Below are 26498 nucleotides of genomic sequence, written 5' to 3' on the forward strand. Positions count from 1 at the left end.
CAGCCCAACAGCCCAAGAGGACAAAGATGACTTCATCCAGGAATGAGACAGGGCCAGCGCATCACGATGGCCCGGAATACAGACTCAGCTTTTCCCAGAGGCCCCTGCCTGGCACCCGGGGTTCTAGAGGGGGTCGGCACATCCACCTGTGCTGGGCCTGACCCTACAACGACCCCCAGGAACAATCTCCTGCAGCTCCATCCCTGGGCCCCGCCCCCTCCCCCTCTCTGATCCTAGCCTTCTGAGTCACAAGGAGGGACATCCCGAGGCTGCAAAAGCCTGGATGCCCCGCTCACGGCTCCTCGAGCAGGTGGACCCTGCATCATGGCTCCCCTAATGATTCTGAGAGAGTCCCGGCAGGTGACAGTGACACCCTGCACAAAGTCCAGACCAGGGCTGGCGAGATGGCCTGTGGCTGCCCCGGGGAAGAGGTGAGGGGTGATGCCAACGTGGGGACAGCGCAGCGGGAAGCGGGGGCTCGCAGCAGGGCCGGCGGTGACCTGCCGGGGAAACTCAAGCACGTGAAGATTAACAGGAACATACTGAAACAATGTGAAGACGAGGACAACCACTCTGCTGATCCCACGCTGTCCCCACAGGGCGGACGGGCCGCCGTCGAGAGGCAGGCTGCAGCCTGGGGAGGTGACCGCCCCGTCACGGGAGGCGTGCAAGAAGCTGGCTCTGGCTCTGCACAGGCAATCAGACCAGAGGCTTCCCAGATCCGGGGCTGCTCTGGAGGTCAAGTGCACTGCAAAACCCTCCCCGACGACTGACAGCTTTGCCTACACGGACTCCAGCAGCTCTCGTGACGGAGCAGAGGGAATTCAAAATGAACAGCAAGCATTCAGGGCACTAACACTAAGATAAGATAACACCACACACACACACACACACACACGGGCACACACGGGCACACACACACACACACACACACACACACAGGCACACACACACTTGACAAGCCACCTGGACAAGTTCACACGCATCGATTATGTGCCGCCTCCTCCTGCCGCGCCCCACGCTCCACCGTCCCTCCGCCGGGAACGCTCTCACCTGCCTCCTGCCTGACCTCAGCCTCCTCCCAAGTGCCCTCAAAGGTCACTCATCCAGAAGCACTTCCTCCTGCTCCCTGGGCCTTGCTGGAGCCGCCGGCCGCCTGGCTGGGCCCTAGCCGCTATGCGGCCTGATCGGGGCGGCAACTCCCACTGTGGAGCGTGGCAGGAACTCCCCGGGTGCCCAGCAGACGCGGCCACGTGCTGTCTCTCCACCCGGGTTACCGGGCTGGGTTTACTTTGTGAAAACTCATCAGGCTGCCCACTTCCGACAGATGCTTGTTCTGTTACGAGCAGGACGCTTCAATGAAAATTTACATGAAAAAAACAACCTTTCAGCTTTACATCTAGAGCCCAGAGACGTTTAATCAGCTTTAGTCATTCAGAACCACACAGCTGGAAGCCTCCAGGTGAGGCTTGGTGAGAACACAGAACGCACACGGAGGGAACTCCCCGAGGTGAGCAGGTGGGCCACCCAGGGACACCTGGGCCCTGTCCCGGGTCTGCATCAGCCCCCGTCCCCGCTCCCAGCCCAGCCAGAACGAGCACGAGGGGGCCCACTCGGCGGGGGTGCAGGGCTGTCCCCAGCTCACCCCGGCCTGTAAGTCCTCCCAGGAGGGCCCCGTCCACTCCACCTGCGGCACGCGGGCGGACAGGCAGAGTGGGGACGACTCGGCCCCGGGAGGCCTCTCCAGGGCTGGGAAGGCACAATCCATATTCAACAAAACCTGCAAATCTTTTCTAAAGCAGTGGCTTCGCTGGCTCCAGAGCATCCTGTGATTCTTCCAAACCTCTGAGCACATTCAACTGGGAGACGGGCGGTGGGAAGTCCGTGGGGCCATCTGCTCGGCCTGCATGCAGACCTGCGCCACCCGCCCTGGCTTCTCCAGCAATTTCAAGGTCCGTGTGCTCAGGTGTCCCTGTCACAGAGGTGAGCAGGGACCTGGGTTTCTCCTTAATTCCTAAATGAGGCTTGATCTGAGGACTCCAACTTGCCGATGCTTCCCATGAGCCCGCTGTGTGTTCATGAGGGCTTCGATCACGCACCTTGGGGAGCGGATGGTCACTACTCACACTGCACACCAGCGCCCGGCCCAGGTTATGCGTCCCAAGGGGGCAGGTGAGGCGTGACCTTGGGGCAGCCCTGCTCCCGAGGCGTGGCCCCGAGTGACAAGCGACATCCCCTGTGTCCCCCGACCCTGTCCCCCCCCCCCCGCAGCCATCCCACGGCTCTGAAGTGAAGGGCCTCCTCAAGCCCATCATCCTGTGATGTGCAGAAGCCCCGAGGTGGAGGCAAGCCCGCGCTCCATGCCGCCCCCGGCTCACGAGGCCCAGCGGGGCTGTCTGGAAGCGCCCCCGCTCCCCTCTGGGCCGGAGGGAGCACAGCCACTGGTTCAGCCCCTGCCATGGGCGCCAGGCTGTGACAACGCGACTCAGGTGCTCAAAGCTCAGGCACTGCTCTCCACTTCCTGGGGGACCCGCCGTTTCCATGACTCTGCTGGACGATGAGACAAACCCTGTGTTTCAAATCTCAGAAGAGCACACGTAGGAGGCTGAGCAGCACGGGCGGTGGGGCGAAGAGCGGCCCAGAGAAGAGAGAGAGGAACCAGTGAAGGCCAAGGGGAGGGCAGGACGGGGGCGCACCCACCCCCCACACAAAGAGCCGGCAGGTGAGACCCAGAGATTCTGCGCCAAACCCCAGGAGCCGTTTTAGTGTGTTTTGTCCGGGTCAGCTCTCAAGGTCCCCGGCACATCTCTGCTCAACGACTTCTCGGTCTGTCTGCCGTGCCAGGAATGTGGAGTGGCCCCGTACCAGGGAGCCCTGGTGTGACCTCATGGGGACCGGGGGCCCGGAGGGGGGCCTCTCAGCACAGCCAACTACACCTCCAAGCAGGACCCCCCACAGTCCAGGCTGAGAGCTGGAAGACTGTCCCCAGGCCCCCAGGTCAACTTTTACATCGAAAGACACTGGTTCTCCAACATCTGACCCTGTCTGCAGGCCTGGCCATACATGCAGCCATCACGGGGCACCCCCCCGACCCCAGACAAGCCCAGGCTCTCACCCCCAGGTCCCCACAGCAAGACCCACCCCCCACGCGTCACTCCACAGCCCAGCCCACAACACAGCCCGCAGGGTGAGCCCCATGGGAACCGGGCAGGGGGATTCAACCCAGGGCTTAGATCAACACAACCAACCGCTCCTCACCAGCCTCGGGGGGAGGACGAAGGCGTGGGCGCTGCATGCAGGCTGCGGGGCGGGGGTGCTGGGGGCCAGCACTGGGGCCCAAGTGAGGGACTGGAACCAGCCCCCGCTCTGCACGGGGCACAGTGCCCGCCGGCACCCGCCCAGGCCCGGGCACCAAAGGAGACCCTAGCAAAGCGCTTTGCACACAGGAGCCCTCGCGCTGGCGCTGATGCGTGTAACTCCCGCCGGACACGCGGTCTCATCTGCACGTCGGACCTCGCGCAGGACCGTCTGCAGTTAGTCACCAGACCTACAGGAGCGTCGTGGTGCCGCCAGCAGCAGCAGGACGGAGCGTTCACCACGTGGGCACGTGCACCCCCCCACCAGCCTGAGTCCAGAGGGCACCCTGTTCTGTGGCTCCCTCCTGGGCAGCCAGCCACGTAGGGGTCTCTGATGGGAGGGCTCCCCTGGGCACAGCCCTGGGACACCACCCCCCAGGAGCAAAGGCCTCGAGGGGTCGGGCCTGGTACGAGGTCTAATCCTGAGGCCCCGGGAGCAGGTGGGCATCCACGGGCCCTCCCACCCCAGGAGCCATCGGCACCCAGAGAACACACACCTCCAGAGGCCATCCCCCCTCCTCTCTCTGATGGTCCCATCAAAGGATTCCCCGTGAAGGGGAGGAGCCAGCCTGCCCGCCCCCGCCACCCCCTGGCCGTGACTCAGGCAGCTGCTCACGTCCTGCCTCAGTTTCCCCGTCTATTAAAAGAAGGCCCATGGGCATAATCAGCGCCTGTTTCCCTGGTCACTGTGGAAACTGAAGGAGCACACTGGACATGGAGGGGGCCCACTGCCTGCAGGAGGAACTGCGTTTAAGGGTCCGCCCCTGTCAGCAGGGAGCTGTCGCGAATTCCCAGTCACCCCAGGTGAAGCTAAGAGGCCCTCATGAATGATGCGGCGAAAACCCCAACCAAAGGCAGGACCTGGCAGAACCCGCGACTGCTTGGGGGCGTGGCATTTGGCGCCCAGCACCCACCTGCCTGCGGGCCTCCACGTACCAGGCTGGGCCTCGCACACTGTAGAAGACTCCCTGAGCCTCTGAGCCACCCACCCCCTCAGCAGGCATGGTGATGACCCCCCCACAAGACAGACAGCAAACTAAGCCAGAGAATGCCCGGCCACAGCCCCAGGTCGCTGTGTAGCAAGGCCGAGGGGCCTGAGACTCTGGCCTGCAGAGGCCGCACCTGCGATCTGCGCCCTACTCTCCCGCTGCTCCGTGCAGAGGGCTCCCCTTCCCAAGCCAGGCCCTCGGACCCCCAGGGGGGCACGGCCCAGAGGGCAGGACTTTCTTCCCAGATCACAGACAGGACCGCTCTTGGCAGGACAAAGGCAGGACTGAGGCCTCAGAGACCGGTCTGCCCCCTCTGCAGTGGTGGGGTGCTTCCTGGTGGGGGCAGTAGCCCCGGGTGGGGCCCAGAGAGCCAGCGGGCAGCGGCCTGGCACGGCCCAGGACAGCAGTGCACTGTCACAAGCCACGCCCTCCTTCGTGGTGGGGCAGGGCGGGTGGGGGGCCATCTGCTGGGCCCGCTCACTGGGAAGTGACCTCTCCACCCCCACGGAGTCCTCAGGGATTCCCTGCAAAAACTAATTGCCTGGAAGCATAAATAACAGGGCCCAGGGATGGGGTGGGGGTGGGGCCACCGAGGCCACACAGGCCCCCGAATGGGGAACAAAGCAGACCTCAGCTGCTCCGAGCCCACCCACCCGCCGCTCCCAGGGAGGGGGGCCCAAGAGGAAGCCAGGCTTTCAGAGATGTGGACAGCTGGGCCCAGGGAACTCTCTGGGTCCTATGAACCCACCTCTCTGGAAACAGTAATTACCGGCCAGCAGCCCCCTGCCCCAGCAGACCCCCACCAGCCTCAGCACACACACGGGCCCCACGCTCATCCCAAGAGGTGCTCCGAGGACTCCGGCACCCTCCTGGACGCCCCGGCACCCACGGACAGCAGGAAGGAGTGCGGGGCTCGGGGGAGCCGGCCACAGCCACGGGGACGACAGTGCTCATCACGGCCGGCCGCCGGCCCGTCTCAGTTTCTCGCGGTGTCCCCATAACCCCCGGGTGAGCCCCCATCCTGTTGAAAGATGAGGGATGGAGGCCCGGAGGGGAGGCGACTGCCCGAGGTCCTGCTGGCTGTGGAGGCGACAGAGCATCCCAGCCACGCGGGGACCCCCGGCTCCCTGCCCAGCACGGCCCCGGACGCAGGTGGGAGGGGAAGGCAAGTGCTGGGTGAGCCACCTGTCCCCGATGGAGAGTGAGAGAGAGACCCTCCGAAGCAGAACAATAAACAACACACATGGAGCGAAAGCAGCCTTTTCTGGGGGCCCCACTCAGGTGAGCTGCAGGGAAAACCCAGCCGCAGTGGGCACCCCCCGCACCCGCCACGCCCGGCTCCAACGAGGAAGGTGCCGGGGTGAGGGGGGCAGGTCGGACCTGGGCTCGGGCCCCGGCTGCTCAGCCCTCCGTGAATCGGGGTCCCACTCGAGAAGGGATGAACCCGCCAGGGAGACACCTGAGGTCTGATCCGGCTCCCCATTCCCACGCCCACCCAGGGGATGTCTGTCTGGGTGCCCCAGCCAGCCCTGGGCAAGGGCCCTCGGTCAGCCTGGCCAGAACCCCTGCCCCCTCGCCTCCTCGTAGCAGCTTGCCTGCTGGCCCGCCTCACGGCCCTCCCTCACACCCAGGCCGCGTCCAGCGTCGAGCCCAGCGTGACACCAGCGTCCTTGTCCCCCACTGCAACAGCCCCGACCACAATCTGCTTTCAGCTCCGTAACGACCGCCCAGGTCTGGTTTCCTGCACACGTCAGTGCCACGGAAATTACACCTCAAAACGGCTGGAAGGTAAATTCTGTGTGGATCTCACCACAAGTGAAACAAAACAAAACAAAAAAGCCGCTGGGAGCGAGGACGCAGCGGGAGCCCTTCCGCACACCGGGCCGGGCGGTCCCCCCAGGCGCTTCCCACAGGAACCGCTGCACGCGCTCCCCGGCGGCGTCCACACCCGGGGCCCGGCCTCGCCGCGGCCGCACGAAGCGCACGTCCTCCAGAGTGCCAAAGCCAGCAATCCCGGGTCTCACCCCAGCCAGCGTCACAGGCCTGAGCTAAATGACTTGTTCCAAGGGCGTCACCCATCAGCGGGCTTCTGTGTACTTAACGCCTTGAATCCAGACCCGGAGAGACTGCCATTAGCAAGATTAATTGTCTGCACGCACTATTTAATTCTTCCCGCTCTGCAGAAGCAAAAGTGACACATCTCCCAATTAGAAGGCGGGGGCCCCGTGAGACGGCCAGTCACTCAGGAGGACGACACATCATTGCCACTTACATGGAGTGTCCATCAAGGACATCCCTGCCGGGCACCATGCAGGGCTCAGGCCTGAGAGCCCCTGGGGCGTCGGCGGGTGGGGGGGGGGCACGCAGGGACTCGACCTCCAGGAGAAGTCTCACCTCTGACCTTCTCCAGGTAAGATGGGTCAGGGGACAGAAGGGACGCGGACGCCTCAGCCATCGTCTATTCTTCTGCTTCAACTTGGGAAGTTGAGGCCCAGAGAGGCCAGGCCCTGCCCAGGGTCATGCCCGTGAAACCACGGACGAGAGGCTGGAACAAATGTCACGTGACCCTGGACAAGTCACCTCCCATCTCGTGGCCCAGGTTCCTCATCCGGGAAATTAGAATCAGCACGGCCCCCGCCCCAGAGGGAGTGCTGAGGACCGAAGGGGCTCGGGGATGCGGTGCCCAGCTCTCTGCTCACAAGGTCGTTCACTCAGAAAAGTGTGTTCTCTTGTGTCTCCCCTGGCCCTGCTGAGACCTGGTCGGGCTTCCCAAACGTGACGGCGCTCTGCTGACGCTCCGCAGGTCGACACAGTTACGAGGCCGGGGACCCCGCAGTGTCTGCCGAGGAGGCGTCGGAGCTGCAAGATGAGCACTTCCCGTGAATGACGCAGGACCCAGAGGGGCCACTCCTGGGACGACCCGCCAGCTACCATCCCCGAAGGGGAAGGGGATGCGGACCCGGCATGGGACGAGCAAAGGTAACTGACAGCACCTGGGCGCACGTCCCTGTGGAGGGCGATCGGCGGGCGCTGCGGGGGGCTGGGCCCACGAGGGAGGCGTGGCAGCCCTGCACACCCGCAGGGCGTGGAGCTCTGCACCTGGGACAGGTCTTAGGGGCAGAAACCAGTGCGTGAGCCGAAGACAGAGCCCAGGTGACGGTTCCGCCTGGGGAGTCAGGCAGGCATGGCCTTGAACCCAGCCTTGCATGGTCACACAGAGCAGTCTGCGCCTGAGCCTCCACGCCTGTAATCAAGGGCTGACGGCACCCACCTCCCACCAGCCACCGGGACTCAAGGAGTAATGTCTGCAGTGGGCCCAGCAGTGCACACGCACTGTGGTTCCTGGCCCGTGATCTGATTGCTTCTCTTCAAGAACAGCAGAGGGGAAAAAAACCGAGAGGAGGGAATGGGACCTTAACTGTTGCCACATGTGGCAAAGTCTCCTAGCCACCCCACCCCCCAGATCCCTCTCCCTCCTTTGCAAGAAATGAGTTCCCAATGAACACAGGGCTGCCTGGCTACAGATCCCACTTCCCATCCCCTCTTGCTGCAAGAACACTGGGTAAAAACTAAAAAGCTGTGAAGAAGACCCCTGCTCTTAATAGAAAAGTGCTGCCTCCCCCTTTTTCTTCCCTGATGCACAGAATGGAACATGGATGTAATGGCAGAAGCTGAGCAGCCATCCTGTACCACGAGGAGGCCACGTGCTGGGAACAGGGATGGCAGAGCGAGGGATGTGGGAGCCAGAGCTGCGGGGACTGCGGTGCTGCCCAGACTTCTGCACTAGAGAGAGAAAGACCCTGTTTAGCTGCTTTTACAAGCTCTCCTGTTTGAGCAGCCACACCCGTCTCACCACCAGCCATTGGTCTTCCCCAGCTAGCAAGGACCAGCCATCTTCTATAACTGACATACAAAAACATTCAGATCTCCTAATATCCATTTGGGCATTTTCCGGTCTGAAGAGGGGAAGTTTAAATGCAATAAGGAGGTAGAGTTGCAAAAAAAAAAAAAAAGAAAGTGAAAAAAAAAGAGACTTTTCTCATCAAGGCTCTTGAGGGTGAGAACCAGAATCATGCCCAAGGTGGTGGCACTAAATAAGGGCCCACAAGGAACAGAGGAAACTCGGGGACCCACGGCAGGGGCAGCCTGGGCACAGGGAGGCTGTCAGGGCCACCTCGGGGGACACGGTCTCCAACCTCCGCTTCCCCAAGCAGTGGCTCCTCTTCTCCCTCGCTCCCACTCTCTCCCGCCCTCTCCTCTGGACTGGTCTCTGCTGTCCACCCATGGCCAGGAGGACCAGCAGCCAGCCTCCCCGACCCCAGCATCGGGCTCTAGCCAGCACCTCTGACCAGCTCCCAGCCCACCTGCCCAGGAGAGGGGTCAGCTCGGCCCTGCTCACTGTGCTGAGCCAGGACATGGGACATGGGCCACAGGACACAGGGCACAGAGCAGAGGGGACAGGGCACAGGACACGGGACAGAAGAACACAGGGCACACGACACAGGCCACTGGGCACTGGCCAGCCTGCGGCGCAGTGCATCCTAAATCAAGTGCCCGCCCCAGCCTGGGCTGCTCCAGCTTTGTCCAGGGTGAGGCTGAGAGGGGCAGAAACGGAGAACATCTGACCCCACGCCCTGGCCTGGAAATCGGGACCCCCAGGTCCAAGCCCACCCCCTGCACCAGCCCGCACTGAGGCATTAAGCCACCGCTGCCCCAGAGCCTCGGGTCTCCTGTGCGGGTGGAGGGGCAGCTCTCCCGTGCGGACGCGGCCGGCTCTCGGCAGAGAAAGGAGACGAGCAGAGCTCTGGAGACGCCCTCCACCCCCGCACACCAGGCTGGGGCCCAGGCTGGTCCTGGGGTTGGCCGGGGGCCGCTGCACCACTGCCGGCCCCCCGTGCGGCCCCCCGACATTCACCCACCGAAGCCGACGCCCCGCCCAACTCCCGCGCACGCTTTCCCCCAGAACCTCACGCGTCGGCACCATGCGGCCTGAGCCTCCAACAGCAGGACAGACGGCATGCGGCCCCGGCGGGGTGAGGGGGCCCGGCAAGGCCGGGCTGATTCTTCCCGGGGGCACCTGAGCCCGCCAGCCGCCCTCCTGGGGTCTGGAGTGGGGCTCGCCTGACCCGCTCCCCGAGGCTTCCCGGGCTCAGGGTGCCCATGGGCTCGGCGCAGGGGGCCCGGGGGACCAAAGGCAGGCAGCTTGTCCCCCCTGTTAGTGGAGAACATTCCAGACACAGGGCTGATACCTCACACGAGGACCAGTCCTCTCAGGGACCAGGAGACGAAGCAGCAGCCAAGAAAGAGGCAGAAGGAGGCACGTGAGCCGCCCCACCCACCACCCTGCGCCCTGGACACGGGGCTCCTGCCCCCCGCCGTGTGTCCTCAGCCCCGCAGCAGGCAGAGCATGGAGAGGGGGATGCGGGGGGCGGGGGGAGGAGGGAGACCACGAGACCCTGGGTGACAGTGCAGCTGGGGGCCCCAGGGAGCCTCGGGGACAGGCTGGGCCCCAGGGTGAGTGTACAGGGCTGTGCAGGTTGGATTCGAGGCCATCCTGGCTCATGCGGGGGTGAGTGGTTTGTGAGCTGGGGAGCGTCCTCTGAACAAAACAGGCCTCTGTTTATTTTGGAAACGCAGGCAGGAGGCGAGGGGCAGGGAAAGCAGACACCCTTTAGAGAAGGCTCGCCCCGCAGTCTACAAACACACTCAAGCAGGGACAGGATGAAGTCACCTGCCCAAGGTCTCTTGGGGGATCCACCCCGGGGTCCCCAAAAGCCAGCCTGCAAGGGTCCCCGATGATTCCCACTGCCTGAGACGGAGCCTGGACAAAGGGCAGCCCAGCGGTCACCCTGAGTGGATGTCATCTGGGGACCGGGCCTGAGTCAGAGGACGGGGCCCAGGCTGCAGCGAGAGGAGGGGCCGGGAAGGGGCCACACAGGGATGGGCTGGGGCTTAGGGGCCACTGGGCTGGGAAACCCAGGGCCGGGCTCAGCTTCAGCCACTGAAAAACCGCTCCTGAGCTCCTCTAAGGAGGAAGGAAGGAAACTAACCCTTAGTCCAGGGAGGATCCCTGGGCCTGAGGCGACCACAGCCGCGGGGGCGGGGGGAGGGTCGCAGCCCTGGCCGGAAGAGGAGGGGGCCAGCCCTTCCCACTCACTCCAGGCAGACACAGCCCCAGGGGGCCCTCGGAACCCCCGAGACTCTAAGGGAGCCCATGGGCCTCTCCCCGGAACACAGTGCACCGAGGCGGCCTCCGGCCCTGGCACCCGGACCCCGGCGCCCAGGGAAAGAAAGAGCTCGTGACTCGGGCGTGTGCACCTGTCGCCCGCCTGGGCCTGCAGTGTCCGCACAGCCCCACGAGCTCCGCCCCGGCACCGCACCCCCCCCCCAAGGCAGAGGACGACACTGGTCAGAACACAAAGCAGTGCCGTCAGACGGGGGAGGCAGGAAGAGGGAGCCGGGGAAGGAAGGGCAGGGGGCCGATGCTCTGGAGACGAGAGGAGGGGGCAGGAAAGGGAGAACACACGGGGTGAGGATGACAGGGGGCGGGGGAGGGTGGAAGATGCTAATCTAAAGGTCAGGGGCAGGGAGGGAGGGGAGGCGATCCCCCCAGCCAGGAGTGAGGAGACGTTTACAGCCAGTAAGGCAAGCGCCAGGGCGGTGTGCGCATCGTGGAGAACCAGAGAGGTGACCAAGGAGACTGAGAGACAGTCAAAAAAGAAAGTGCAGCCCTGGGGGGGCCGGGGGGGGAGGGGACCGCTGCTCTCCACTGCAAGCCCGACGGCCTGACTGGACAGCCTTTGTGCCCCGTGTGCATGTATAATCTCTTGGACAGAAATTACTAGGAATTAAAATGATGAACTCGAACATCCATCAACAGCTACACGGATAAATGGAACGTTACTCAGCCGCCAAAAGGAACGAAGTTCGGACACCAGAACCTCCAAAACGTCACGCTCAGTGACGAAGCCAGACCCAGAGCCGCGTGCTGCATGAGTCGCTCCACACGAAACGTCCAGAACGGCTAAACCCAGGAGCCGGAAAGCGGGTGCACGGCTGCCTGGGGCTGGGGGAGGCTGGATGGGGGGGGGCACAGAGACGGGGGTGGCTGCTAAGCGCTATGGGGGGTTTTTTGGGGCGATGAAGCATTCTGGAATTAGACAACGCTGTGAGTATACGTACTAAAAATCGCTGAGTGTACACTTCAAAAGGGTGAACTCCGTGGTATGTGAATTATATCTCAATAAAGCTGTTATTTTTTTTCTTAAGTGAGAACATTGGCTTCTACACGTTGGCAAAAAGGCCGCCTTGAAAAGGCCAAAGCTGTCGACTGAGTCTGTGCCTCCTTCATCAGCAGCTGCACCGAAGTCCTTATAAAAGTCAGGGAGGCTCTCAGCACAGACACGGGCTGGTGACCAGCACCGCGTCCCGCCAGCCACGGCCGCACGCCCGGCCCCTGGCCTCGCTCACAGCCAGTGCGTTTCCGCGGCCCGCCTGCAAGGGAGGCCCTCGATGCTGGTCGCTAAGTCAGTCATGTTTGCACACTGCCTTGTTCGTGGAAGTGATGTTTCAGTTCCGTGTAATGCTTTAATTCCGTTTTGATTTTATCCCAAAACCTTCCATGAGCTGTCTGTTCCTTCCAGATTTGTACTGACAAGGGGACGATGTTAACACAAATGACATGTGGCTTTTCAGATTTTTTTTTTCTTAGCAAGTTGAAGAAAAGGTAACTGACACCAACATTGGAATGCTGAGAATGCTGTGGACTCAATGCAGCAGGCACCAGCAGCCCGCAGTGTGTCCCTTACTGTCCCTGGGTCTCGGCGCCCCTCCGCCCGGGTACAGCCACCCAGGCCTGCCCAGCTGCCCCTGGCGCCCCTTGAACCATTTCCCTCAAACAGCCCATGTTCCTGTCACTCCCAAGAGTGATCAGGAGCATGAAATGCTGGTGCGACCACGGCTGGGGGCTGCTGGGTGCCCTCTGAGACCAAGACCCTGACCCCACACCCCAGGGCTCTGCACACAAATCAAACCTCTGCAATCACCAACGACCTCACGTCACAGAATCCCAGGACAGCTTGAAGGTCAAACCACTGACCTCAGATCCACCAGGGCCAGGGAGCTGGGGGCGGTGGGCCCCTCCAGAGCCTTCTCTCCCGACATGTGGAGCCCCCGCTTCCCCACAGCACATCTGGGACCCACCCAGGTCACAGGGGCCGGGAAACCTCGGGGACCACCACACCCCCTCCCTCCACCACAGACAGACACAGCAACCTGCAGGGGCACGGGCCTGCCAGTCGGGTGGAGTGAGGCCACACCCACCCTCCCCCGACCAGGCTGGCTGGTCAGCGTCCAAGGGGAGGCCCTGGCTTGGATCTCGGGCAGCTACGCTGTCCCCCACACTTCCTTCAACCAAGGCACAAACTGCACGTCCAAGGACATGGGGCAGGGAGACACCGCCCAGGACGCAAGCCCAGCTGGGGTGCTGCACCCATGTCCCCAGTTACAGAAGAGCAAACCTCACAGGCCCTCCCATCATCAGGGCCAACAAGCCCAGCCGGCCAGCTTCCGGCTCGGAGGAGCACCACTCCTCCCCCGGGCACATGAGGACCTGCTGCGTGAGGCCAGCTACCCAGCCCCCGTCACTGCTCTGAACTGAGGCCGATCTGGGCCATTCACTTGTCCCCCGCACAAAGACCGAAGGTGCCCCAGCTTCCCCCGCTGACCTTGGGGACCAGGAGGCAGGGTGGGGAGAAGGCGCTTCAATCCAGCTGGTCCAGCAAAGCCGAGAGACGGAGCAGGCCGCCAGGTGACTACCTCCAAGCTCCACAGAGCTGCAGACGCCCGCTCGGAGCAGATTTACGGGACGGAGAGAGTCTAGCTGGAATCACGGCTAATTTATGGGCTCTGGAGGGAGACGCTGACATTTCCTAGGACCTGCCGCTTCCTCGCAAATCACTCCTGTTCTCGCTCAGCGTGGGCAGCCCCATCCTTTGTAAACAAATGCCAAGCCTGATGAGTTTCCAAACAACCAGGCCGAAAGTAACAAAGAGAACACAGTCACCGGTGGTTCCCAGCACACCTCAGGTGATCACAGAGGCACAAATGGTGCAGGAGGGAGGGGGCGGGGCGAACCCCCCACAGAGAACACAGGAGGGCAGAGGCCAGAGAGGGGCCCATCACTCCTGCTGCGGTCCTTGGGGTCACTCGGGGGAGGAGAGAGGCGAGGAGGCGGGGGGCCTGGCCTGCTGGAGTGAAAAGGCGGAGAGAAGAAGCCAGCCTAAACTGAGGTGCAGCCCCGCGGCCGGCCTCACCTCTGCTCCGGCTCCCGGCAAGGCTGGTGGGCGTTCGCATCCTCCCTGGAGAGGACCCGTCGGGACACACCAACCCCCGCCCCCTCCTCACTGCCCCCCCACCTCTCAGACCCTCCTGGTCCCGGACGCCCCCCACAGACAAGGCCCTCCAGGGTCAGCCCCAGCCAGTCCCGTCCCTCACGGCACATCGCGACTCTGTGGCCAGTGCACCACTGGCATCTCCTTCCTGCTCAGAGCTCCCCGAGGGCAGGGCGCAGTGTCCAGTCTAGCGCAGGGCGCAGCGTCCAGTCTAGCGCAGGGTGCATCCGACAAACACGTGGGATTGGCCAGTGAGCCACCCCCCATGACCCCAAACTGAGGCCCAGGGAGGGGACACGGGGGGCTAATCCCCTTCCTGCCCTCCGTGTCCTGTGCCGCCTCTGACACCCGGTTGTCCCAGGAGAGCAGAGAAGTCCAGGACCCACTGGAAGCGGGGCCGGCGGGCGGGGAGGGGAGCCCGGGCGTCCCATCACAGAGCACGCTGCCGTCCCAGGAGGGGACGCACCCCTAGAGCTGTGACCCGAGGAGCCCTGAGGGTGAGGACAGGACCCCAGGGCGTGGGAAGGACTGCTCCCCGGGGCAGCGGGGACGTGCCCCCCTGGAGGGACTGGGGACCAAGAACGTGTCCGGTCTCTTTTCACATTAGCTTCTGGAAGCACAGCACCCACGTGAGGACAAACGGAGTCCGAAACCCCGTGTGCAGGGAGAGAGGCTTGTTAGTGAATCACTGAGACCCCCTCTCTTCCAGAAGCCATTCCCGACCTGCTGCGTGGGCACCATCCACTTGGCATCGCAAACATGCGTTCACCGGCGCTCCCGTGGAGCCGGGGGCCGGGCCGAGTGGAAGTGGGGGGTGCAGGGCGCGGAGCCCCCGCTCCCACATCCAGGGCCAGAGCCGGGAAGCCCCAGCAGTCATCCCCTCCCCAGAGGGAAGTCCAGGCTCCCGGCTTTGTTCCCCACAGAAAACCGCAGCCGAAACAGCAGATCCCTCGAGGTCATGAGAGCCTGGCCCCGAGACCAAAGCCTCCACGGAAAAGTCTGGAACCTTTGAGTCTAACGGCCTAAGGAGACTCGAGGAGGGGGCGGCAGCTTCAAGCTGACCCTGAAGCCCTGAAGGGACTGGGGTGCAGAGGGATGAGCTTTTCGGCTCTGGGTCTCCGGGACAGACATGCCTGCGGAGCACCTGGCCGGAGCGCGCCCCTCTCTCGGGTGGCGCTGCAGCCCTGCAGGGCCCCGAGCTCCGGGCAGGGCGCAGTCCCCAGGAACGTGATGACGGCGAGGGCATCTCGGCCCAGCAAAGCCTGCCAAGGGACTCGCTTCTGGGAGCCCAAGACCAACACGCGCCCCCTCCCACGGAGGGGCGCACGAGGAACAAGGAAGAATCCTGTGATTTTCAAGTTACAAAACAACAACGTACGGCCCAGGCTCGGGCCCCTAGAGCCCTCCAGTGAACCACAAGCCCGCCACCCCATCCTCACAGAGAAAGCGTGCTACGAGAAACGGGCACTGAGTCATCCCAACAGACCCTCCCCCGGTGGGGGGGACAAGCTGGACACCTGGATGCTGGGCTGGGCTTTCTCGCCCCTCTGCCTTCCTCAGGATGGGGGGCCGTGTGCCGCCTTTTCAAAGTCCCTGGCCTGAAGGTTACTCCGGGGCTGAGTCTGAGCCCTAGAGTCCACCAGCGGGGCCAAAACCCAGTTTCCCCACAGTTCGGCTGTGTGACTGCGTACAATCTGCAATCTCTCTGAGCCTCAGTTTCCTCACCTGCAAAATGGGTCAGGGCAGACCACCCACCATAGCCAACAAGACCTCAGGGCCCGTACACAACCCAATTTACTTCTCGTCCTTGACATGGTCGAGGGTGGCACACGTCTCCCCCGTTCACCTGCCCCAGGCCAGACCACGGCCTCACGCATCTGCAAAAAGGCTGAAACGGCTGTGAGCTATGGGGCCTGCTGCCATGAGCTACACACAGGAAGTGCTTAGAACAGAGCCTGGCACAAATCCGCTCTCACTAAATGTTAGCAAGGGATGGTGGGAGAATGTCCACATACACAGCCAGTGGTCAGGCTGCCTCTCTGTCCCTTACAACGTCTGGCCAGAGCTGTGCAGACCAGATGCCCCGACTGGGCCAAGAGGACAAGAGACTCTTGTAGAAGATGAAGGACACAGGTGCATGGGGCGAGGGGAGACGCTCAGACCCGACCTTCCTCTCCTGGATTCTGTAACTGCACCTGAAGGTTGTGTTTCTATTTCTCAGTGTGTCCCCTTAAATCCAGAAGCATGCATTAACATCAAATTCTTTGTGTCTACCAACAGGGATGAGCTTACAAACTCCTTCTCCTAAACTCAGCCGCAGGGACAACTGGCCTCCCATCCTCCATCCTCCCCTTCAGCCTTACCAGGTGCAGTCCCGTGTTATCAGGGACAGCCCAGTACAAAAGACCACATCTCCCAAGCTCCCCTGTAACTACACCAGGCCACATGGCTACAATCTGGCCAATAAGGAGGAACCAGAATGGTGAGTGGAGTTTCTGCAATGTCTGCTTCCCCTTCACCATCCTTTCTACTGCGGGGAACAGAGAAGTGATGGCTGGAGCTCTCGCAGCCATTTTCAGCCGTGACCTTGAGGCTGGAAGCCAGCAATGAAGAGGCAGGGAAGAAAGGGGCGAGGTGCCTGGGTCCCTGATGATTCTGTGGCAGCATCACACATGCCCTACACTACCTACCTCCAAACTTCTTTTATGAGAGAGAGTAAACCCTTGCAAGTTTAGGCTACTGTTGTGTTGGGTTTTTTGCTATAAGCAGCCAAGTCTATTCTAACTGACGCAGGCTCAGGTCTTCCATGCGAAGATACAGCGCCCAAGGAGCACCGTGCTGGGAGCTCCCTCATGTAACCACAACAGACCTCACTTTACAGATGAGGGACCAGCGACTCACTTGCCTAAAGTTGCAAGAAAACAGGAGGGAAGTGGAACCCAGGGCTGCCGACAGGAGCACCTGGGGAATAGGGCTGGGAGGAGCCTGACAAATGCCCGTAAAGAGCATTTCTCTCTCTACGCGTGTTTATTTCAGCGCGGGACAAAGCCAGAAATGGAGCTGCCGCTGGGCGGTCCTGGTCTCCGGTCTGCCAAAACCCCTGGCCAGCTAAACAGGCCTGGGGAGTCGGGCTGGGCACGGCCACGCCTCAGGAGCACAGGTCTGATCTCTACAGTTCTGACGTATACTGAACGGAACACGTTCCCGCATTCAAGGTGTGCCTGGAAGTACCTGTTTAAACACAGAAAAGCAAAACAAAAGGAGCACACTCAGGTCCCACCTGGGAACACCTGCTTCCCAGCACTCTGTCCCAGAGAACTTCCCACTGTGATGGAAATGCTCCGTGGCCACAGACACGTGGCCACTGAGTACTTGAAACGTGCCACCAAGGAACAGAATGTTCAACTGTGGTTAATTTTTAACAGCTTTATTCGAGACTGAGCCACGTACGATAAGCCATACGTATTTAAAGTGTGTAATCTGATCGGTTTTGACGTCTGCATTCACCCATGAAACCATCCACAGATCAGGACAGTGAACACAGCCATCACCGCACGTGTCCCCTCCTGCCCACGTGACCCCACCCCACTGTACAGACAGTATCACCCCTGAGGCCAGCGGGCTCGTAGCTGACTCTCCACCGCAGCCAGACTCCAGGTGGAGACAAAAGCCTGCAGCCCAGAGCCTGCCCGGGGCGTCCTTCTCCGGCTCGACCTGGTACCTCACCAGGGTACCAGTGAAGAGTTCAGAACCCTGGGCCGCCATCCAGCCCTGCTGAACCACAAGCCCCCCACGCGGGTCTCAGGGCTCCGCGTTCTGAAACACACTCCGTCTGCTCTAATGCCCTGACGCCCACTGAAGCTTGAGAACCACGGTTTGCATCACTGCCCAAAGGATGCATTCAGGCGGCCCGCACAAGTCTGCAGACTGATTTTCTCCCAAAAGACACTGTACCTGACAGATCTCCACATCAAAGCCAAGTAACAGTGCACACACCTGGGGAACGGCTGTGTTCACTGGCGGGGGCGCTGTCCCCGTGACCTTCTGTCCCTGTGCCGTCAGAAGAAATGTGTATTTGGTCTCTGCCCCTCCCCATCGCTGACCCGACCCAGGACCTCTGAGACTCGCGGAACTTCCCAAGTGATAGGAGTGTCTTTGCTCCTGATGAGGCGACTCTGGGTGGGCTCCTGGGTAGTTCAGGACAGGGGCTGGTCTCTGGAAAGACCGAGCTGCGATCAGATACTTGGAACTTACGGCCCCGTACCCCATCATCCTGGGAAGGGAGGGGGCTGGAGACCGACTTAACCACCTGTCATGCCAACGTGACGAAGCCTCCGTAAAAATCCCTCAACTGCGGGGTCTGGAGAGCTTCCGGGTGGTGAGCAGGTGGAGCTGCTGGGAGGACGATGGAAGCCCCGCCCCGCCCCGCCCCGCCCCCATGCCTCGCCCAGTTCGCCTCCTGCATGAGCTGCACCCTTTATAACGAAGCAGTAGCAGTGGGCTGAATTGTACGAGCTGTTCTAGCAAATTATCAGACTCGAGGAGGGGTGGTGGGGAGCCTCGATGTACAGCCGGTCGGTCAGAAGCACAGGTGACAACCCGGACGTGTGACCGGCGTCTACAGTGGGGCCAGTCTGCCGGGCTGAGCCCTTCCCCGGTGGGGTCTGTGCTGACTGCGGGGGCGTCAGGGTCGCTCGGGGAGGGAAACCCCCGCATCTGGTGTCAGAGGTGTCCTGTGAGTGAGCGAAAGTGTTTTCTTTTAGTCCCTAATTCACGCCTTCCGGCTGACGGGTGTACACACCTGTGGGGAGAACCGTGCGCCCTGGCTGGCACAATGTCCCCTCTGCAACATTCTGTCCCGACCACGCTTTCTTATTGAAAAACGTCTCCTCCGAGAACTCCCATGACTGTGGGTGCTCTCACAGCCACGATGGACTCTGGCCCCACGACAAAACCCCAGGATGGGACGTTGGGCAGGTGCTCGGGGCTGCCCAGCTGGGTTGGGTCAATGCCCTGGATCCAGGCAGGGAGCCACGCTCACCGGAAAGGCCTGCTCAGAGAGGCAGCCTCCAGGCACTGAGAGAGCGCCCCCCCCCCACCTTGTGCAGAGTCACTGCGCAGGGACACAGCCCTGGCAGGGGTCCCCAGAGAACCACAGGCTCACGACACTGCCCCAGGGGTGCTGGGGCAGCCCAACCAGGTCCGGCCCCTTGAAGCTGCTTTCCCCTCTCCAGCAATGTCCGACTGATTCTGGAAGGCCCCAGACGGTTCCCGAGCGGGGCCCGCACACGCTCGGCGGCATTAAGCACTCCATCAGGCCGTTCCCCCAGGGGCTGCCTTCTGGGTGAGCAGCAGAAGTCAGTAGAAGGGCAGGCTTGTGCTTCCTGCTTCCAGAGCGCGCGAGCGCCCACCCCACCGCCCTCAGCCTCCGCACCACCACAGGCAAAACTCCGCCCGCAGCTGTCAGAACCCGTGGGGCCATCCAGGGAGCACTGGGGAGGAACAGTAAAAACCAGCCTGTTCCAGAAAGACGCAGGCCCCCAGAAGGGTGCCCACGTGTGCTTGGGGAGGAAAGAAAGGACGCCCGGGGCGACCTCCAGGAACTGCCGGTCCGGCCTGATGCATTCATTCTGCAAACGTTTACAGGGCCGGAACTCTGGGACAGGGCCGTAACTCTGGGTCAGGCACGGTTCTGGTTTCTGAGATCTGTAGATGAGCACGAGACAGACCCCTGTTCCCATGGGACCGGCATTCTCTAGGGAGACTGACACGAGCAAATTAACAAGATGACTGAGCATTCAGGAGGAAGCTGGGCAGTGTCGGGTGGGGTGGACAGGGAGGGAGCGGTCAGGATAGGGTGGGCAGGGCAGGGAGGACCTAAAGGCAGTGAGGGAGGGGCCGTGCAGCCATCTAGGGAAGCACGGTCCAGGCAGAGGCCAAGCCAGGGCTGAGTCCGGAGGGGAGAGTGGCCTGCTTGACGGAGCAGCTCCGAAGAGGCCAGCAGAGCTGGGCGAGGAGAGAGGCACCAGGGACAGCAGGGCAGGGTCACCCCGTGGGGATGCTGGCCATTCCTCTGAGTGTGGGGCCCAGCAGAGGGTCTGAGCAGAGGGGGTGCACCATCAGACCTGAAAGCATCTGGAAGGCTACTCTGGCTGCTGTGAGGAGAACAGGCTGGGGTGGGGGGGCGGCAGGGGCCGTAGCAGAGAGAAGAGACAGGAAAAATAACCCAGGGGCGTCAGCTACCCGCGTGGGACGCAAGCGGCAGCCAATTCTAGGTGACTCAGGGCTCCGCGGCCTCAGCCAATGGACTTCTGAGGCTGGACGGTCCATGCTGGGGGCTGCATTGCTGCTCCCCGGCCAGATGCCGGCAGCACCCCCTGGCCCCCAGTTGTGACCATCGGAACTGTCTCTAGTGCTGCCACGGAAAAGAACCTGAACACATACACATGCGTGTGGATACGTGTAACTGGGCCGCGCTGCTGTGTGCCTGGAACTACGCAAACTGCGCTTCAGTGAAAAGCAAGATACACAAGGGAACACGCCTCCAGATGTCACCACGCGCTCCTGCGGGCAGAACGGCCGGCTGGGAGCCGCAGGGACAGACCAAGGCAGCTAAGCCCCCAGGGTGTGCGGGTGGGCTGCGCGGGGCGTGAGAGGGAGAGTGAGGAACAGCAGAAGTTCTGGTCACCCCCGCCCCGGGCTCCAGGTGGATTCGGGACAGTGTGTCCCCGGCTCCCACAGCCAGTCGAACGACCCCCACCAGCTCACTGGCAGTGAACAGAGACGCACAGAAGCCAGCATCTGGCAACAGACAATCAGCCCCCCTCCCCTCCCCTCCCGGACACACCCCCTCCCCACCCGGACACACACCCCCTCCCCACCCGGACACACCCCTCCCCCCGGACACACCCCCTCCCACTGTCCACACCCCTCACCCCCCCACCTCCTGTAGCCCTCCTGTCCCCAGACCTTCCAGCGGGGCCCCACTGAGGTGCTCAGGCTCTGGACGAGGGACACAGAGCCCACTGTGGGGGAGCAATGGGGAGGCCGGCAGGAAGGTCCATGGAGTTGTGGCAACAGACACTGCCCTTTGGGGATGGAGAGGTTATGGGGAAGCAGGGGTGGGGCCCACAGCGGAGAAGGAGGGAGGAGCACACAGCAATGCCAGCAGGCTCCCCTAGTCCGTCCCGGGGACAGGGTGGCCTCCCTCAGGAAAGCCCCTCTTCTGTCCAGAGCCCCCACAATGCCAGAAACCCCTGCTCCAGCAGCACAGATGGCAGACTGACTACAGCTCAACGTTAATCCTGGAACACAAGCCACCACCCAAGCAGAAATGACAACTCAGCTTACACACCTCAGGCCCTAAAGCCCAGGAAGTGCCCTGGGCTGTCACATCGAGTCGGGAAGGCCGTGGCCCTGGCACGTGAGACACAGAATCAACACATAACCCGCAATTCTGCTCCTGCGCGCGTACCCAAAGCATCAAGCACAGGTCTTCAACAAGTAACAGTCCATGAGCTCCCAGCACCCAGCAAGGCCACGGCCACCAACAGAGGAATGTGGCGGGCCACACGATGCAGTCACTCAGCCCGAGAAAGGCACAAATCACTGACGCTGCCACGTGACGGTCCCTGGAAACGTGACGCTGCGGGAAAGAAGCCACGGAAACCATGTGTGCTCCGACTCCACTTAACACGGCGTGTCCAGGAGAAGCGACTGGTGGCTGCCGGGGGCGGGGGGAGGGAGGAGGAGGGTAGTTCCTAATGGGTGCGGGGTCTCCTTTCAGGGTGACGGAACGTTCTGGAATTAGTGGTGATGGCCGCTCTGCACTGTCCACTGATTTAACACCAGAGAACTGCACTTCACAAGGGTTAAAGTGGCCAATTTTATACCACATGTATTCTACCCCAAAGAGGGAGACGGACAGACACACAAGCCCTGTTCCCAGTCGCAACGAGCAGCGGAGGAGCAGGTCCAGGGCTTCGGAAGACAGAACAGGACGCCGGTCACGTCCTCCTGCTGCCGCGTCTGCCCTCGGCCAGGTGGCATCAGCATCCCTCGAGGCGCAGGCGGCTCGCACATGGAGGGGAGCCGGGAGGAAGCAGGGGGCCCCGGTCGCAGCTGTTTGGAGAAGAGGGGCTCGAGGGGAGTTCTTCTGGGGTCCTTCCTGCCCCGGCGCAGGGGGGCGGGCACACACCTACTGACACGGGCCCCCAGGTTTCGTCCTCCAGGGCCCCGGTGACATCAGGAGATTCTCCCGAGGTAGACACAAGGCTGCCCCACACAGGAGCCACGTCCACCCTTTGTTCCCTGCAGACCCGCCCCAACCTGATAGTCTCTGGGGGATTCAGCTCGTTCTGGGATCCCACGGGCTCCAACTGCCAACATCCAGCTGAACTTCCCCCCAGGAGCAGAGATGCCACAACGAGGAACTTCCTTTTGAAGAAAGTGCCAGGAGAGGGGTGCTTGGCTGCTTCTCAAAGCCCCCCGAGAACACGAGCCTCCAGTGAGCCCCTTGTCTCCCACTGGGGGCTCAGAAGTCACATGCACAGCACGGCCCACGACACATGCACACACACACACACACGACACAAGCACGCACACCTACACACACAGCACGAGCCCACACGCACCACACGCGAGCATGTGTATACACAGCAGGCACACACTCACAGCACACACGCAAGCGCACCCACACCTTACGTCTTCCCTTCCCTGGCCTGGCAGGAAATGCGCACGGCCACGGGGAGCAGGGGGGGCCTCCTCCCAGACGCGCTGCCCCTCACAGGGTTATCATCCGCTCCCCGGAGGAGCTGGGGGCAGCCCGGAGCCAGGCCTGGTCTCTGGTCTGGCTCAGATAAGGCGGAATAAAGGAGCGAGGAGCCCGTTACCGGGCTGAGGGCTAACTTAAGTGATCACGGGGGAGCCGCTCTCCCGGGATAACGCCCTCTTCGTAGGGAGGGAAGGGGTGGGCGCGGACAAAGGCAGCGCAGCCCAGACAGACATGAGCACCTGCCTGCCTGCTGCTGCAGGGCCGGTACCCGAGCCCCACGGAGTGGCTCTGGGTGGTGAGTGGGTCTCATGGGTTGGGGTGGAGATGGGTTGGGGGGAGAGCAGGGATGGGGGAACAGGGGGAAAGCCGGCTAGGGGCTGCAGGATTTACCCGACAGACAGAGGAAGCCCCATCTCTGCACCCCTGCTGGGTTTCCTGGACAGGCCTCGGCTTTGTCTGCCTGGGCCTCCCTCCTTGCCCACCATCAGAGCCAAGCGGGCCCCAGACCATCCCTCCCCACCCAGGGGCCAGTGACGGGCCAGCCTGAGAACCCATTCAGTTCCCTGGACTCTGCACCTCTCGTCCCTCGGGGCCCCGATTCTGTCCTCCCCTTGCCGCGCCCAAGTTCTTTCTCCGTTCCTGATCACAATCCACTCTCACGAGAGGACCCGAGATAAAGCCTACTGGGTCACTTACGTCAACAGGAATCTAAGTGAAAGGAATGATTCTCTAATGGTGGAATGTCAAACTGAACATTTTTTATGACCTATCAGAGACCTGGGAACCTACCTCAACAAAAACAGAGACCTTTTTTTTTGCTAGAAGGGCTTTTTTATGTTCACAAAAGGTAGAGCTATCGTTCACAGTGAGTTGCAGAGACATAACCCCCAACGTGCCGTTAGCAATGGTCCCAGTGAAAATGTGAACACTGCACAGCGGGGCCACGGCTCATCCTGCCAAGCGGCCCCCGGCCCCCCAGAGCTGCACTCACTCACTGGGCATCCTCCCCACCCTGGAGGCAGGTGTCACCCTCCCTTTAACTTTACAGACGAGGAAACAAAAGCTTTCAGGGGGTGGGGTTGGACAATCTGCCGGATGAAGCACCCCTAAAGGGCGGAGTTGGTTCTGTGTCCCCATCCCCCCAGGAAAGGACCCGAAAGGCCCCAGAGGGAGAACCTTGGAGACAGAAGAGGCTGGCTGGGCACTGTCTCAGTCCAGCCGGGGGGCAATGCCACAGACCGGGTGGCTTAAACCTCACATGTCGATCTCTCACAGTTCTGGAGGCTGGAAGTCCAAGATCAAGCTGCCGGCGGATTCGGTGTCTGGGGAGGACCCGCTTCCCGGCTCACAGACGGCCATCTTCTAGCGGTGCCCCCACGTGGTGGGAGGGCGAGGGAGCTTGCTGGGGGGTCTCTCTTGCGAGGCGCTGATCCCATTCAAAGGCTCACCCCTCATGACCCCATCACCCCACAGGCCCGCCTCAAAGAACCATCACACTGCGGATCAGTTTTCAACGTACGAATTTGGGGGACGCAAAGCTTCAGGCCACGGCAGCCCCCCATCCCGCCCGCAGAGGCTGGGACCATCAAGCAGAGAACTGACACAACCCTGGGAAAGCCAGGCCCCCCCAGCGGCCTGCCCACCTCGCAGCCCCACCCGCTGAGACCCCAGCCCCGGGCCGCCGCCCGCCCCGCCCACCTCGCCCTTCCCCGACCTCCTCCGAAGGACGGCAGCAGCTTCTCATTTCTCTGCCTCACCAACTCCATCTTCCACAGTGATTGAGATTCTGACACCATTAAACACGACTTAATCTGCTTTTCCTGACAATACGTCCCCAGGCTGAGGACGCCTCTCCTTTCCCACTCCAAAGACACCTCGGGGTGACTTTCTCCAGTCAAACTTAACAGGGAACCCGTTAGAAACGCTGAAGGGGAACTGGTGCCTCCGGCTCAGCTAGAAACTGTTTTTAAGCCAAGAGGAGCGAGGTCTCAGCTGTGGCAGGAAGACAGGCCTGCGGACGGCGCAGCATCTCCTTCCCGAGCGGCCCAGCATCTCCTTCCCGAGCGGCCCAGCGCCTTGTCCCTCTGACCCTCGCCAGCTCCTGCCCCGGCTACCACGTCGCTAGAAACAGCTAGGAATGCAGGCCAGACGCGAGAGCCCCTGGGGGTGGACTTCTGAGCCCCCTGGTGCGAGGACAAGGCTGGGCCTCCACCCCGCCCCCAACTCCAGGGGGCTGGTGCCAGCAATGTAATTTTGCTTCCCATTTTGTAGATGAGATGGCTGAGGCCAGTGAGGATGTGTAGATGACCAAGGTCACGCATTTAACGAACAGATACAGAACCGAAATCTGGGCGGGCCTGACACCCCCGTTCTCAGCCCCTGGGACCCACTGCCCCCCGCCCCCACCCCAAAGATCCAGTGGTCCTTTCACAGCATCCTCACCACCTCGTCCCTCTCTCCACTTGTCCGGGCCTGGCTCGGGCCTCGGGGTTGACGACTGGACTGTCCATGCCTCCTCTCAGGCCTCCCTCACTGCCATGTCGCTGCATTTCCGACACACACCCTACTGCCCACCGAAGGGTAAAACCACCACCGTGTGCTGCTTCCATGGGTGCAGCACCGTGGCATCGCTTCCAAGTGCCCCCCGCCCACCTGTGGAGCTGTTGCTAACGGGAAATGGAGGCGACTTCCCAGGCCTGGCCACCGAGGAGGGCCCAGCGGGGCCCTGAAATGAGCCCTAAGCCTCCAGCCCCCGCGTTCTTCGCTCGGCCCTGGGGCTGCCCCCGGGCCCTGCCCCGAAGCTGCACAGCCCCAGCTGAGGGCTCCAGGAGCCCGAGTGCCCAGACTCCCAGCCCAGGGCCTCGCCGCCCACCTCCTCGCCTTTCCAGGCCGCGGGTCACAGGCTGCCACTTGCTCGGCAGGGGAGGCGCCAGGTCGCTGGATTTTCCTTGAACACTCTTCCCCTCTCGCGAGGGAGAAAGGGCACTGAGCCACTCCTGCCACCAGCTAAAATACTTCAGTCTCAGATCAGACAGGAACGCGAGCCGGAAACAGCACAGAAGCCGGAGCCAGGTGGATGGGTCTGTTTCAGGGGAAGCAAAAGGGACAGTGCGGCCGCGGCGTCCCTGGGCCGGGAGGCGAGGGCCCTCCTGCCCTCTGGTCCTTCAGCGGAGCCCAGGGTCGCCTTCTGCAGACCCGCACTCCGGGGCAGCGCTCGGGGAGCTCCGCCCTGCCCTGCAGGGTGCTGCCATTTCCTCGCCAGGTGCTGTGGGAGGCCCAGGAGGCCCCAGAGTGGACCTGCCCTTGGGCCAGACCTGCCTGCCTGCCTCCCGGGTGGGAAAGAGGCAGCTCAAACAGGTCAAGACCTGCTGTGGAGGCCGGGCCTCGTCCTGGGCAGCCCCGGGGGGACTGTGCTCAGTCCTCCCCCCAGCCAGGGCCTGGGCTCGAGGGGCCAGGGGAGGGAGCCCAGGCTCTGCCGTAGACCCACAGAGGGCTTCCGTGTCCCCAGTGGCACAAGGGTTCTGTCTGGAAGACGGCTGAGGCCAGGCATTCCAGGACCTGTGCTGGAGCAACCCAGGGCGGCTTCACCGAGGAGGTGCCGAGCCCACGCCACTGGGTCAGGCAGTGAGAGGAAAGCCTGGGTGGCAGGGCAGAGAGGTGCACAGTGCCCCTTCTGCCTGCCGATCGCCTGGGCACCAGGGCCTGCGCTCTGCGGGTACCACATCGACACCGGCAGGGGACACTCCTCCCTGGATGCCCAGCCTTGAGCCCCAGCAGGTGGCCAGCCCCCCCAGGGCCCCCGGCACAGGGGAGCCCTGGGTTGGCTCAGGGTCGGGGTGCCTCATGTCACCCTCTGAGCTCCCTCCACTCTCCCCTCAGCGAGCAGACATCTGCCAGCCACCACGGCTGCCCGCTGGTGACCAGCTGCGTCCTCTGCAGTGACAGGCACCCAACTGGGGTCCTTGAAGGTCACAGTCCCAGGGTGAAG

General features: G+C 62.5%; 1 protein-coding gene and 1 long non-coding RNA gene across 5 annotated transcripts in view; one reads left to right on the forward strand and one right to left on the reverse strand.

The window, feature by feature from the left end:
- VAV2 (vav guanine nucleotide exchange factor 2) overlaps positions 1-26498 on the reverse strand; it is a 168414-nt gene that overhangs the window by 90789 nt on the left and 51127 nt on the right. The window lies entirely within an intron of this gene.
- LOC116663311 lies at positions 6708-9537 on the forward strand. Its single transcript, XR_004319566.1, has 3 exons — positions 6708-7047; positions 7149-7324; positions 7990-9537. It is a non-coding gene; the product is annotated as an uncharacterized LOC116663311 (long non-coding RNA).

Source organism: Camelus ferus, chromosome 4, assembly GCF_009834535.1.
Source record: "Camelus ferus isolate YT-003-E chromosome 4, BCGSAC_Cfer_1.0, whole genome shotgun sequence".
NCBI classification, from domain to species: domain Eukaryota; kingdom Metazoa; phylum Chordata; class Mammalia; order Artiodactyla; family Camelidae; genus Camelus; species Camelus ferus.